Source organism: Macrotis lagotis, chromosome 7 (genome assembly GCF_037893015.1).
Source record: "Macrotis lagotis isolate mMagLag1 chromosome 7, bilby.v1.9.chrom.fasta, whole genome shotgun sequence".
In the NCBI taxonomy this organism is placed as follows: domain Eukaryota; kingdom Metazoa; phylum Chordata; class Mammalia; order Peramelemorphia; family Peramelidae; genus Macrotis; species Macrotis lagotis.
Genome location: NC_133664.1, coordinates 53,076,157 through 53,088,501, shown reverse-complemented (window position 1 = coordinate 53,088,501; position 12,345 = coordinate 53,076,157). Strand labels below are relative to the sequence as shown.

At 35.5% G+C, this 12,345-nt stretch overlaps 1 protein-coding gene and 1 long non-coding RNA gene across 2 annotated transcripts in view; one reads left to right on the top strand and one right to left on the bottom strand.

The window, feature by feature from the left end:
* ABCB1 (ATP binding cassette subfamily B member 1) overlaps positions 1–12,345 on the bottom strand; it is a 199,455-nt gene that overhangs the window by 125,566 nt on the left and 61,544 nt on the right. The window lies entirely within an intron of this gene.
* The window catches only part of LOC141492533 (uncharacterized), a 47,286-nt gene that overhangs the window by 32,680 nt on the left and 2,261 nt on the right, over positions 1–12,345 (top strand). The window contains exon 2 of the long non-coding RNA XR_012469952.1: positions 4,264–4,485. This is a non-coding gene — a long non-coding RNA (uncharacterized LOC141492533). The remainder of the gene's footprint in view (positions 1–4,263; positions 4,486–12,345) is intronic.

The following is a 12,345-nucleotide window of genomic DNA, read 5'->3' as shown; positions in this document are numbered from 1 at the left end:
AAAGGAAGAGGGTCTTGGTCTAGAGTGATGGAAGTAAGAGTGGATAATAGACCACCTAAAATGATTCAAGTTAGCCATATTCAGCCAAGCCAAGAACCCTGGCATTGGCTCCTGAGAGAGACTAGGTAGAGTTTGATAGCTACTGATTATGTAATTCAGAAGTTCTGAGGAAAAGCAAGGACTGAAGTGTGGAAGGGACAGTGCCCAGTTGTCATAAGGGTCAGGTGAGTGACTGCTTGGGTAGCTCTTTGTCAGAAGCTGAATCATCCAAGTTGAGAAAGGGAATGGAAGGAGGGGAATGGTCTTGGGAAGGATGATCTGAGGATAAATGAACTGAAGTGACCTGGATCAGATGGTGTGAGAAGTCAATCAGATAAGCAGATGAGAGGTAGAACAATCGTGGTATCATAGTCCAAAGCAATAGTTGTAAATTCTCTGAAGGTAGCAAATTGTACTGAGTAGCTTTCTTTATGGATCAGAGCTGAGCTCTTTAACTGTATGTGTCAGCATTCTTGCCCTGATCTTAAAAGGCCCCACTTGCCAAAGATTCTGTCAATAAAATAATGTCAATAAAATATCTTCAGTTCATGCAATCCTTCCAGGCTTCCCTGAATTCCCATCCTTCCTGGTTTCTTTTTTTTTTTAAGTTTTTGCACAGCAATGGGGTTAAGTGGTTTGCCCAAGGCCACACGGCTAGGTACTTATTAAGTGTCTGAAGCCACATTTGAACTCAGGTACTCCTGACTCCAGGACCAGTGTTCTATCCACTGTGCCACCTAGCTGCCCCCTTCCTGGTTTATTAAGCCATTCCCCAATTGATGGACATTCACTCAATTTCCAATTCTTTGCCACCACAAACAGATCTGCTGTGAATATTTTTGTATGGGTGATATTTTTACCCTTTTTCATAATCTCTTCAGGGTATGGACCCAGTAGTGGTATTGCTGAGTTGCCTTCTGGGCATAATTCCAAATTGCTCTCCAGAAAGGTTGGATGAGTTCAAAGCTCCACCAATAATGTATTAGTGTCCCAGATTTCTCACATCCCTTCCAACATTGATCACTGACCTTTCTGGTCATATTGACCAGTCTAAAAGGTATGAGGTGGTACCTCAGATGCTTTAATTTGCATTTCTCTAATAATTAGTGATTTAGTGCAGTTTTTCATATGACTATGGATCGGTTTGATTTCCTCCTCTATAAATTGCCCTTGCATATTCTTTGACCATTTGTCAACTGGAGAATGGCTTTTCTTTTTTAAAAAAAATTTGACTCAGTTCTTTGTATATTTTAGAAATGACTCCTTTGTCAGAAATACTAGTCATAAAAGTTGTTTCCCAATTTACTACATAAGCAGGACCAGAAGAACATTGTACACCCTAACAACAACATTGGAGTGATGATCAACCTTAATGGACTTGCTCATTCCATCAGTGCAACAATCAACTCCCTCACTTCAGTGAGAACATGAGTTGGAAAATAGAGGGATATTTTGGAGGCATTCAATAAGTGGACACTATTAAGCATTTACTTTGTGAACCAGAGGTAAAGTAGTGTAATGAATAGAGCATTTGATTTGGGAATAAGGAAGAACTAAGTTTAAATTCCTGTTTATGATACTTAGCAGTTATGTGACCAAAGGCAAGTCTTTTGACCACTCTGTGTCTCGGTTTCTTATAAAAATTAGAGTTGGACTCCTTTTGGTTCTAAACCTATAATTGATTACTGCCAGTTTCTAGGAAAACAAATATATATATATATATATATATATATATATATATATATATATATATATATATATATATATAAAATAAAATGAATCTAGAGTTATGCCCTATCCCTGCCACCCAGAATAACAATTGCATAGTGAATAAAAATAGATAATGCATAGTAAATCATATTGAATCCATATAATAATATTTCTCTTTCCAATGAGTTCTACCTTCTATCCCAAAGACTTATAAAGATCTACCAGAGTAGACTACTCTAAGGACTTGGTCTCCTCTGACCTAAGGAAAAAACCTAGGGTTGAGCAAGAGGCAGCCCTTAACACTCTACTGAGTTTCACCTTCACCCAAGATACCCATGAGATCTCTAACCTTTCAGTTTTACCTTGAGGTTGAGCTCCCCCCCCAGAAGAAATAAGAGTTTAAAATTGCTAAAAAGCTAATCCTTCATCTACCATAAGAGAAGGCAAAAGACCTGAAGCAATGTGTTTCTATTCTCCAGGTTCCTTGAAAGAATAGAAGACATACTTAAAAGGAAAAACAAAAGAAGAAGGGAGTTGTTGCTTATATTAAGAAATTGGAAAGGAATATGTCCAAGAAAAAAAAGAAAAGAAAAATCCTAGAACCTTTGAAACAAAATCATGAATAGGGATATGCTAGAGTCATCTTTTACTGGTTACAATAGCAGATAGTTAAATTCTCAATATATGCATTTACACCTCAAAAATCAATAAATGCTACAAATCAGAATTCAATTTATTATTTTGTTGATTGTCTAGACTTGAGAAAATGATAATAATGCAAATTAAACTTAAAAGTAGGTCCTGAGAACATATTTCTCCCGCCCCTCCCAGAAATCTGGTTGTTAAACATATGCCAATATAGGTCCTTCCAGTAAAGGATAGAACTTGACCCTCTTAAAAAGAGAAGCTTCTATCTACTTCCAAAAAAAAAAAAAAAGAACAGATGGAGGCTGAAAGCAGATCAAGGAATATTGATTTTTTCACTTAAAAAAAAATTTGTTAGGAGTGGCTAGGTGGCGCAGTGGAAAGAGCACCAGCCCTGGAGTCAGGAGTACCTGTGTTCAAATCCAGCCTCACACTTTTTTTGTTTGTTTTTGTTTTTTAGGTTTTTGCAAGGCAAATGGAGTTAAGTGGCTTGCCCAAGGCCACACAGCTAGGTAATTATTAAGTGTCTGAGACTGGATTTGAACCCAGGTACTCTCCTGACTCCAGGGCCGGTGCTTTATCCACTGCGCCACCTAGCCGCCCCAGCCTCATACACACTTAATAATTACCTAGCTATGTGGACTTGGGCAAGCCACTTAACCCCATTGCCTTGCAAAAACTAAAAAAAAAAAAAAAAAAATTTTGTCTGTGTTTTCTTTAACAACATGACTTATATGGAAATATGCCTTAAATTATTATACATGTATAACTTATATTAAATTGTTTCCTATCTCATGGAAGGAGGAGGAAAGAGGTGAGAATTTTGAACTAAAATTTTTAAAAATGAGTGTTAAAAACTATTTTACATCAAATTAGGATAAATAAAATATTTAAAATAACAAAAAATAAAATAATACTTTTTTTAAAAGAGGAGTTTCATATGCTCCAAGGAATGATTGTATGTATCCACAGGTGTTACTAAGATAAAGATCTCAGAGGAAGAGACAAATAACCATGGTTAGATAATAAGTACCAGATCAACATATGTTGATCTGGTATGAACAGAAGGTAGGTCTTCTATCTTCCCTATGAATGGATTTGGAAGAGAAGAGAAAGCCTCTTGAGAAATGATGACCTGAACTACAGTGACTCATTCCTAATGATTCACATTAAGATAAATAGTGTCACCAGAAAGAACAAAAGCATTGTTAGTTAGTGGGATGAAGTAAATGAAGATCTTGGAAATATAAGTATTGTTTTCCTATAAAATGTTAGTATTTTTGAGGACAGGGACTGTTTTATTTTTATGGGGTTTTTTTTTTTAGGTTTTTTCAAGGCAAATGGGGTTAAGTGGCTTGCCCAAGGCCACACAGCTAGGTAATTATTAAGTGTCTGAAGCCAGATTTGAACTCAGGTACTCCTGACTCCAGGGCCGGTGCTCTATCCACTGCGCCACCTAGCCACCCCGTGTTTTATTTTTATGTATGCAGAACACAAAGAAAAATGATTGTTGTATAAGAGAGATATATAACTATTACCAAATGAAAGCAAGAAATTCAGGAAAGAAAGGTGAATTTAGAAGTAATAACAATAGTGACTGTTATTATATGATAATAACCATAATAGCAACACACACATATATCCAAATAAGATTTTACTTATCAACATTCAATATGGTGCTTTCAAAAAAAGATTTGGATTTTCAGACCTTGGTTCAAAAGGTCTTGGCCATGAAGAAAGTGAACTAAGTAATAATAAAAATAAATTTATCTGGAATCTTGCAAATCTGATCAAGAGGGCTTGAAAATGGAAATGGAGGGAAAGGAAAAAAATTACCTGCCTACATATCTGCCAATTTTGATTCCACAGAAAACTACAGTCATCACATAGGATGAAAAAATGTCAATAGAGAAGACCAGTAATTCAAAGGAATAATATCCAAGCCAAGAGCCAGCAATAAATCCCATGGGCTCACAGAGAAACCATGTTGAATGAGTGTCACTGATGAAGGAAAACAAATGCAGCCTTGTTGATCTCTGAATCTTTGTGACTTGAGACCCATGATGGAAATGTGCCTGGGAAATAGTGATGGTAAGTATTTCATGACATATGTTAGATATCCAGTAATTAGAATGGAGATGACAGAAGGCCATTTGTGGCTGGATACTTTATGTATATTATCTCATTTAGTCCTCACAACACTTTTGTGGATAGGTGTTATTATTATCATCATTTTACAGATGGAGAATTTGAGGCAGATAGGTCAGCTTACATATCCAGAAGCACATGGGTAGTTAATCTCTAAGGGAGGATTTGAACTTTCATCTTACTGACTCCTAGGCCAATACATCATCTATTACACCACCTAGCTCTCTCTCTGTGCTTGTGAAAACAAGCGGCATTGTGGGAACATATCATAGACTACTTAGGAGAAGAAAGAAATAGAATAGGAATTTGAGAAATTTGAGAGGAATGATATAGTAGGAATGAGAAAGAAAACAAATTAAAGAAGAGAGAGTAAGAAGAAGGAAGGAGGGAGAGAGGAAAGAGGTAGCAAGGAGTGAAGAAGGAAGAAAAGGAGGAAAGAAAAGGAAAGAAAGGAAAGAGGGAGATGGAGAGAGGGAAAAAGGAAGGAAAGAAAAGGAAAAAAAGGAAGGAGAGGTAAAGAGGAAGGAAGGAAAAGAGAGACAGGAAGGAAAGAAAGAAGAGAGGGGAAAGGAAGGAAAGAGAGAAGGAAAGAGGAAGTCTGTGCTAAGCAATTGGTCTATAGAACTAAAGCAAAGAACTTACTTTCTAATGAAGAGAGTCAGAACAAAGAGGAAAGTGGAATCCAAAGAGAGGTATTTTGGTTTGGAAGGTGATGAGAATGGTGAGTGAAGCCATAGGGGAGTACATTAATAATCTCTATAAGGAGCAAAAGCAGAGTTGCTTTGATTGTTTCCATAACAGAAAAGGAAGAAGGAACAGCACCATTCTTATCATATGATGATAATTCCTGGGAATAAAATAAAGTGTGGTCCAGAACTAGAAGTAGGAGTAGACTAAGGCTATGCTTAATTCAGCCAGTCTTCATGATGGGAAGGTTTCACTATTCAGATGCTCTGGAGGTTGTTTTTTGGCCAAATGCAAAGCCATATCCATTTTTATCTTACTGTTGTAATCATTTCATTCTTTAAAAGAGAGAGGAAACAATGAGAGAAACTGTCATACTGGACCCAGTTCTGATCAGGAAGGGACAAAGGGTTGCTTAAATAAAAAATTATGGAAAGCCTTGAAGGAGGTGACCACTCCATCTTAGAATCCAGGATGCATAAGAGAGGAAAGTTGGATACACTCGGACACATATCCCAGATTTGGGGAGAATAGATGCCCTTTATGATTATATCATAGAGAATAGAGTCTCTCTTCAGAGAGAAAAAAACAGGTAGATCCATGGTCTTAGATTCACCAGTGGAAATTACCCCAAGACAGATGAGAAACTTAAGAAAAAGGAGAACTATCTAAAGAACCCAATGTGGCAAAAAATTGATCAATTTACATTTTTAAAAAACACATAGAGTAAATAGAAGAAATCAGGACAGGAAGGTGTGGATGAAGAGAAAGTTACCATGGTCTTGAAAGAATAGTGTTAGGAATACTGAAGTTTATTGGAATATTGAAGTTTATTTAAGGGGACAGATAAATACAATCAAGTATTCCTCTCAGAAACTGGAGAACAGAGAGGTCAGTTTTGAAGCTCTTCTCTTGTTTTCTTCATTATAAAAATTTTAATCTGTTTTGGAAAGGTTTTGAAAAAATTTCACAGATATTATTGATGCCTATTGTAAGTCACATAAGACAACTAATGTGACCATACACTTCTTACACATGGGTGGCACATATACACCTTAACCCCCCCCACTTTAGATATTAATTATTTACTTATTAGTTAGCTTTCATCTAGTTGCATTTTTTTTAGGTTTTTGTAAGGCAAATGGGGTTAAGTGGCTTGCCTAAGGCCACACAGCTAGGTAATTAAGTGTCTGAGATCAGATTTGAACCCAGGTACTCCTGACTCCAGGGCTGGTACTTTATCCATTGAGCCACCTAGCCACCCCATCTAGTTGCATTTCAATGGAACTAAAATATTTTCAAACTATAGAAATAGCTCAGGCTTATTTTATCCACTTATTTCTGTTTCTTCCCCCCCACAACCCGCTGATTAACACACAATCTGTTTCCTCTGGAAATCAAGTAGTCCCAGATCCTAAATTTGATTTTTAAAAGATTCAAATACACAAACAGACATTACTTAGCAGAAAGCTTAGCATACACTATCATTGTTGTTTGTTCATTTTTCAGTCATGTTCAACTCTTTGTGACCCCATTTGATGTTTTCTATGCAAAGATACTGGTTTTCCATTTCCTTCTCCAGTTCATTTTACAGTTGAGGTAATTGAGGCGAACAGGGTTAAGTGACTTGCCCAGCTAGTAAGAATCTGAAGTCTGATTTGAACTCGGATAAGTCTTCTCATCTCCAGGCTCAGCACTCTATCTGCTGTGTTCCTTGAGTACATACTAGACTGCTTTCAAATTATAATTCTCAGGTAACATGGAATGGGGTAATCCTTTTCTCTCAAATATTTGAATTAGGAATTAGACAATTCTTTTGTGTCTAAAGTACCTTCAGGAATAATTAATAAAATGATTAGTACTTTTCATGTTTAAAAGGAAATTACTAAAACCCAAGTAATTTTCTGGATCCTGTGGGGAAAGTAACCATTATTTCATATAATTATGAAGTTATTCTGATAACAACTGCTGAATTGCTATCAAGATCTGAGTTTGAATTTGATCCTAGAGGAGAAGAGGGAGACACTTGAGTGTACAGGACAGGGGAGTTAGGTGAGTAAAGGGCTCTTAAGCAAGAAAGTACAACCAGACCTGTGCTTTCATACTAACACTAAGCAGCTTTATAGAGGATTACTTGCCTAGGATAATAACAGCTAACAATACTGAGAAGACAATTAAGGATTACCTGATGATAAGACTAGACAAAAGTGAAGGAACAAAAGATGGTATGTTCACATTTTAGGTTCCAAGGGACCTCAATATTTCTAATCTTTAAAATCTTTCTCGAAAAATTTACTTCTCTTTCTGCTCTTTTTTGAGACCTTTGCACACAGCTGCCTGGTTTCTTCCTCCCACCTTCTGGTTTCTTCCTCCCACCTTCTCTAGACTGCCATCCTGAGGTTATTGACAGCTGCCACCCTTTCTTCACTTCCACTTTCTTTAGTCAGCATATTAAGTTAAGGTTTAATTATTCTTTTTTTTTTTTTTCAAACTACCGAGCCCAACCTTCTGGTCTCCTACTCATCTAGTTCAGGTTGAAAATTGAATCTCAGCCCTCATAAACTAAGTTTTACCTTAGACAAAGTCTTGAATTCCTGTCTCTTATAATGTTTCCACCAATAAGATTGTTTTTTTCTCTCATACATAGCTCTTGGGTAATTTTACTGTGCATCAATGCCCTTAAGTAAATACAGGTATACTCCTCCCATTCATATTCTATGAAAACATTGAGAGAAATAAAAGGCTTTTAAAATGACCCTTGACTAGGGAACCTCCACATTTTCTAGTGTTTGGATTTCCTGTTCATTTTACAAAAGCAAGAAGATTTGTACTTTTTTGGGTGGAGAAGGTGAGGAGTCAGTATCAGCTCATCCAGTTGGACAGGAGCTAGGCTCATAAAATTTGAAATAGCTTTTAAAAATGATTTTATTGTAACTCTCTGCTTCTATATCCATATAAAGCCTTAGAGAAATAAACTAAAATAACTGTAATGTTTTAGTAAAAATCCCAGAGCATAAAAAGGTCATGTAGCTATAATTTCATAGCATTCATAATAAGAAAAATATTACATATGTTTAAAAAAAAGCCTCACATTTTGAAAAAACTTGGGATTACTGAATGGCCAATGTATAAGAAACTCACAGTAAAGATCTCAAAGACCATTATCCAATCCAACTGGTACCTGACCAAGTGTTCCCTTTTTACAACATTCCTGACCTTCTTCCTTCCTCCAGCATATACCTAAATACCTTTAATGAGAGGGAACTCACTGCCCTCCCAGGTAACCCATTGCATGATTGGCTAACTGCCATTCTTAGAAAGTTTTTCATGAGATTTCTATCTTTTGTTTTTAGTACTAAATTATCCCCAAGGTGAAGCAGAACAAGTCTAATCTATCTTCCTTGTGGCCATCTTCCAAAATATTTAAAAACAATTATAGTTTCCCCATTCTGGTGTTTTCCAGTATAATCTCAAGGCCTTCCAGCAACATGCTTACCATCTTTAAAGTTCCATTAGTTTAGGAATGTCAAGCTAGAGTAGTAGCCTCTAAAGTGAATTGTGCAATGGACCATTGCCCATTGGGGATTTGGAGAACAACTTTATTTAATTTATTTTTATGTAAGAATAAATTGATCCAGATTGACAGTGGAATATATACTAGGACTGTATATAAGATGGTCACATATTATATGCTCAATTCAAGGGATCCTAAAGTAAAAACTGGAGTTCCATTATGTCAAAGAGATGATTGTAGCACCCTTTCATTCATGTGCTTTCAGTATATTGTGGCATACTGCACTTCATGTGTGCCTATTTAGGTAGATTTTGGAATTATTTTTGGTGGTTTTATCTAAATTGACAAAGTTAATTGATCTAAGTTGATCTAAAAATATTTCTGTAATAAAACCCCTGATTAAAGATAATTTTATTAATTTGAGCACTTGCAAACAAGAAATTGACTGAATTGACACTTCTTTTCCTAGTTCTTCTTCATAGAACACATTATGAGGTTAAAAATTTAATTAGATTTAACAAGAGATCAGCCAAAAAATTCAAAATTATTATTGAAACATAGGATGAGGGGCGGCTAGGTGGCTCAGTGGATAGACCACTGGCCTTGGAGTCAGGAGTACCTGAGTTCAAATCTGGCCTCAGACACTTAATTACCTAGTCGTGTGGCCTTGGGAAAGCCACTTAACCCCATTGCCTTGCCAAAAAAACCTAAAAAAAAGAAAATAAAGGAAAAAATGAAAATTATAATTTATCAAAAAAGAAACATAGGATGACACCAGCTATTGTTAAGAAGAAATCTCTAAGTATACTTTATATTTCTTGTTATTAGCTAATTAGATTAACAAGTCATTTAAAAATTTTTAGCTTTTCTGGATAAAAACTATGTCATCCATAACAATACTTGTGTCAGTACACTTTTAAAAACTTGGAAATAGTATCTTAAAACCTATTTTAAAACTTTCTAAACCAATGTATTCAGTGAATTTTGAAAATGCTTGTTAAAAGTACAAAAATGCAATAACATTTGAAGAATTTTTAATGATTATGGATTGTCATAAGGAAAGTGGACATTTACTAGTTAAATTTCAACAATGACCTTAGCATAACTGATAGAATTGACAAAGTAGTATCATGATTTAGTGAGAGTAGTCAGTGATCATTGCTTCCATTAAGATTTATGTCTCTTTATGAAGTAGCATTTTCATCTATGACAGCCATTTAAATCAAGTGTAAAAAAAAAAATGGAATTTAGAACCAGTCCACTGACTTGCCATTTCACATGTTAGATCAAGATTTAAAAAATAATAGAGCATATTCAACCATATTGCACTTACTAAACTATCAGCTAGGTGGCATGATGCTTCAAGAGCTGGGCTTGGAATTAGGAAAACAAATTCAAATACTGCTTTCTGTTTCCTTTCTCTACTGTCTTTACTAATGATGATAATAATTCTATTGAGATTGTCGGGTCAGCCAATATACCTATACATTTTCTTTCTACCATTCATTCTTTGTTGTATTTGAAATTAGACTATCTGAGAGACAAGAATAGGTAAAAGCAATTCCCAATAGTAGCTCCTAATAGAGAAAATCTCATCTCCAGAAATAAAATTGCAAAGTGAATGGAAAATCTTTACAGTCAAGTACACTGGTATGTCATAAATGTACTAACAGGCAGCTAAACAATGTAGGAGCTAGAGCACTGGGTTAGACTCAGGAAGAACTAAATTCAGGTCTGACCTCAAATATTTCCTAGTTGTGTTACCCTGCGCAGGTCATTTAGCCTATATCTATCTTCATTTCCTCAACTATAACACCTACTCAAGGATTGTTATAAAAGAACACATGAGATAATATTTTTATAATATTTATATCTATTACATAGTAAGTATTATATAAATGTTAACTATTATTATTAATCATTTATATTCAAATTACATTCATTGAAATTTTGATTTTTCCAGTATGGGGAAATCAATCCCCTTTAGACTAGCACTTTTGCTGTAACTTAATAGTTTTATTAAGAAATTAAGAGGACTGCTTGGGACACTGAGAAGTACTAATATCCCTAGGGTCACATCTGGGGGCACTTGAGTGGTTCAGGGGATAGAGTGTTAGGTCTAGAATCAGGAAGACTCATGTTCCTGATTGACTTCATACACTAACTAGCAATGTGATCCTGAGCAAGTCACCTCAGTCTTTTTAACCTTAGTTTCCTCATCTGCAAAATGAGCAGATGAAAGAAAAGGCAAAGCACTCCAGTCTCTTTGCCAAGAAAATCCCAAATGGGGTTATGAAGGGTTAGTTAGCCTTGAAAGAAATGTCTCCACACAAACAACAAATAATGTGTCAGTGGAAATCCTTGAAATCTGATGTCAGCTCTCTTTTGCTTATGCCACACTTTCTGTCATTGTATGGGAAATGAATGAAAGGTTAATAGAATTTCAAATTATTTCATTACAATTGATTTCAGTTTGCAAAAATCTGTTCTCCAGAGGTTTTTTTTTAAATTGATAACAAGCTTGGGAAAGAAGGCAAAGAAGAACAAGAACTTTTTTTTCCTCTTTTTTCATGGATCCCTTTGGGAGGCTGGTGAAAACTATAGAACCTTCTCAGAATCAAATTTTTAAGAAATTGAAAGAAATGCTATTTTTTTAAAAGAAAAAATGACATCTTTCTTACCAAATAGTTAGTATTGCAATCCTGCCTATTTTGTTTTAAGCATTTAAAAACATTATTATAAGAATAGCTAACATTATCTAGCACGTTAACATTTGAGAGGTGCTTTACAAATGTTATCTCATTTTATTCTTACAACAGCCTGAGAAGTAGAAGCTATCAATATCTCGATTTTCCAGATGAAGAAACTGAAGCAGACAGAGAATAATAAAGATATAATTTAATAAAGAAATAAAGATATCAATAATGAAATAAATAAATAAAAATAAACAAATAATAAAGATGCCATTTTTTATCCACTCAAGCTCAGGTATCCCTCCAAAATCTACCCACAGATCCCTTGCTAACCCAGAATGAAGACTCTCTGACATAGAAGTACCTCTAGAATCATAACTCTACTTTTAGTGAGTCATTGTTAAGGTTATTTTGATGACTCACTCCCTTGTCAGAAACTTTATAACCGGAGGTGGAAATAACCTAGCAGTTTTCGAACTTTGATAACAAAGATTATGTTAGGAAGTGATTAATAAAAAGTTCCCCCTTATAAAATCCTATCCCAGTGCCTCATTGTGATGTGGAAGTGACTCTTCACTCTCAAAAGCTATAGCATCAATCAAAGCTCTGGCAAGTTCTCTGTTGGAAAGGCTTTACCCTGTTTGCCTCAGTTTCCTCACTTGTAACAGGAGCTGGAGAAGGAAATGGCAAGCTACTCCTTTGCCAATGCCAAGAAAACCCCAAAGGGGGTCACAAAGAATTAGAAATAATTGAAAACAACAACAGAATGCCTGGGATGCAGCAAGCATCTGTGTTCTTCCTGCTAATGCTTTCTCTTTGAGTATTTCTTCCAATTACTCTCTACTAAATGTTTTGAATGTATATTATTGGCATGTTGTCTCCCCCATTAGAGTGTGAGTACCTCCAGAGCAG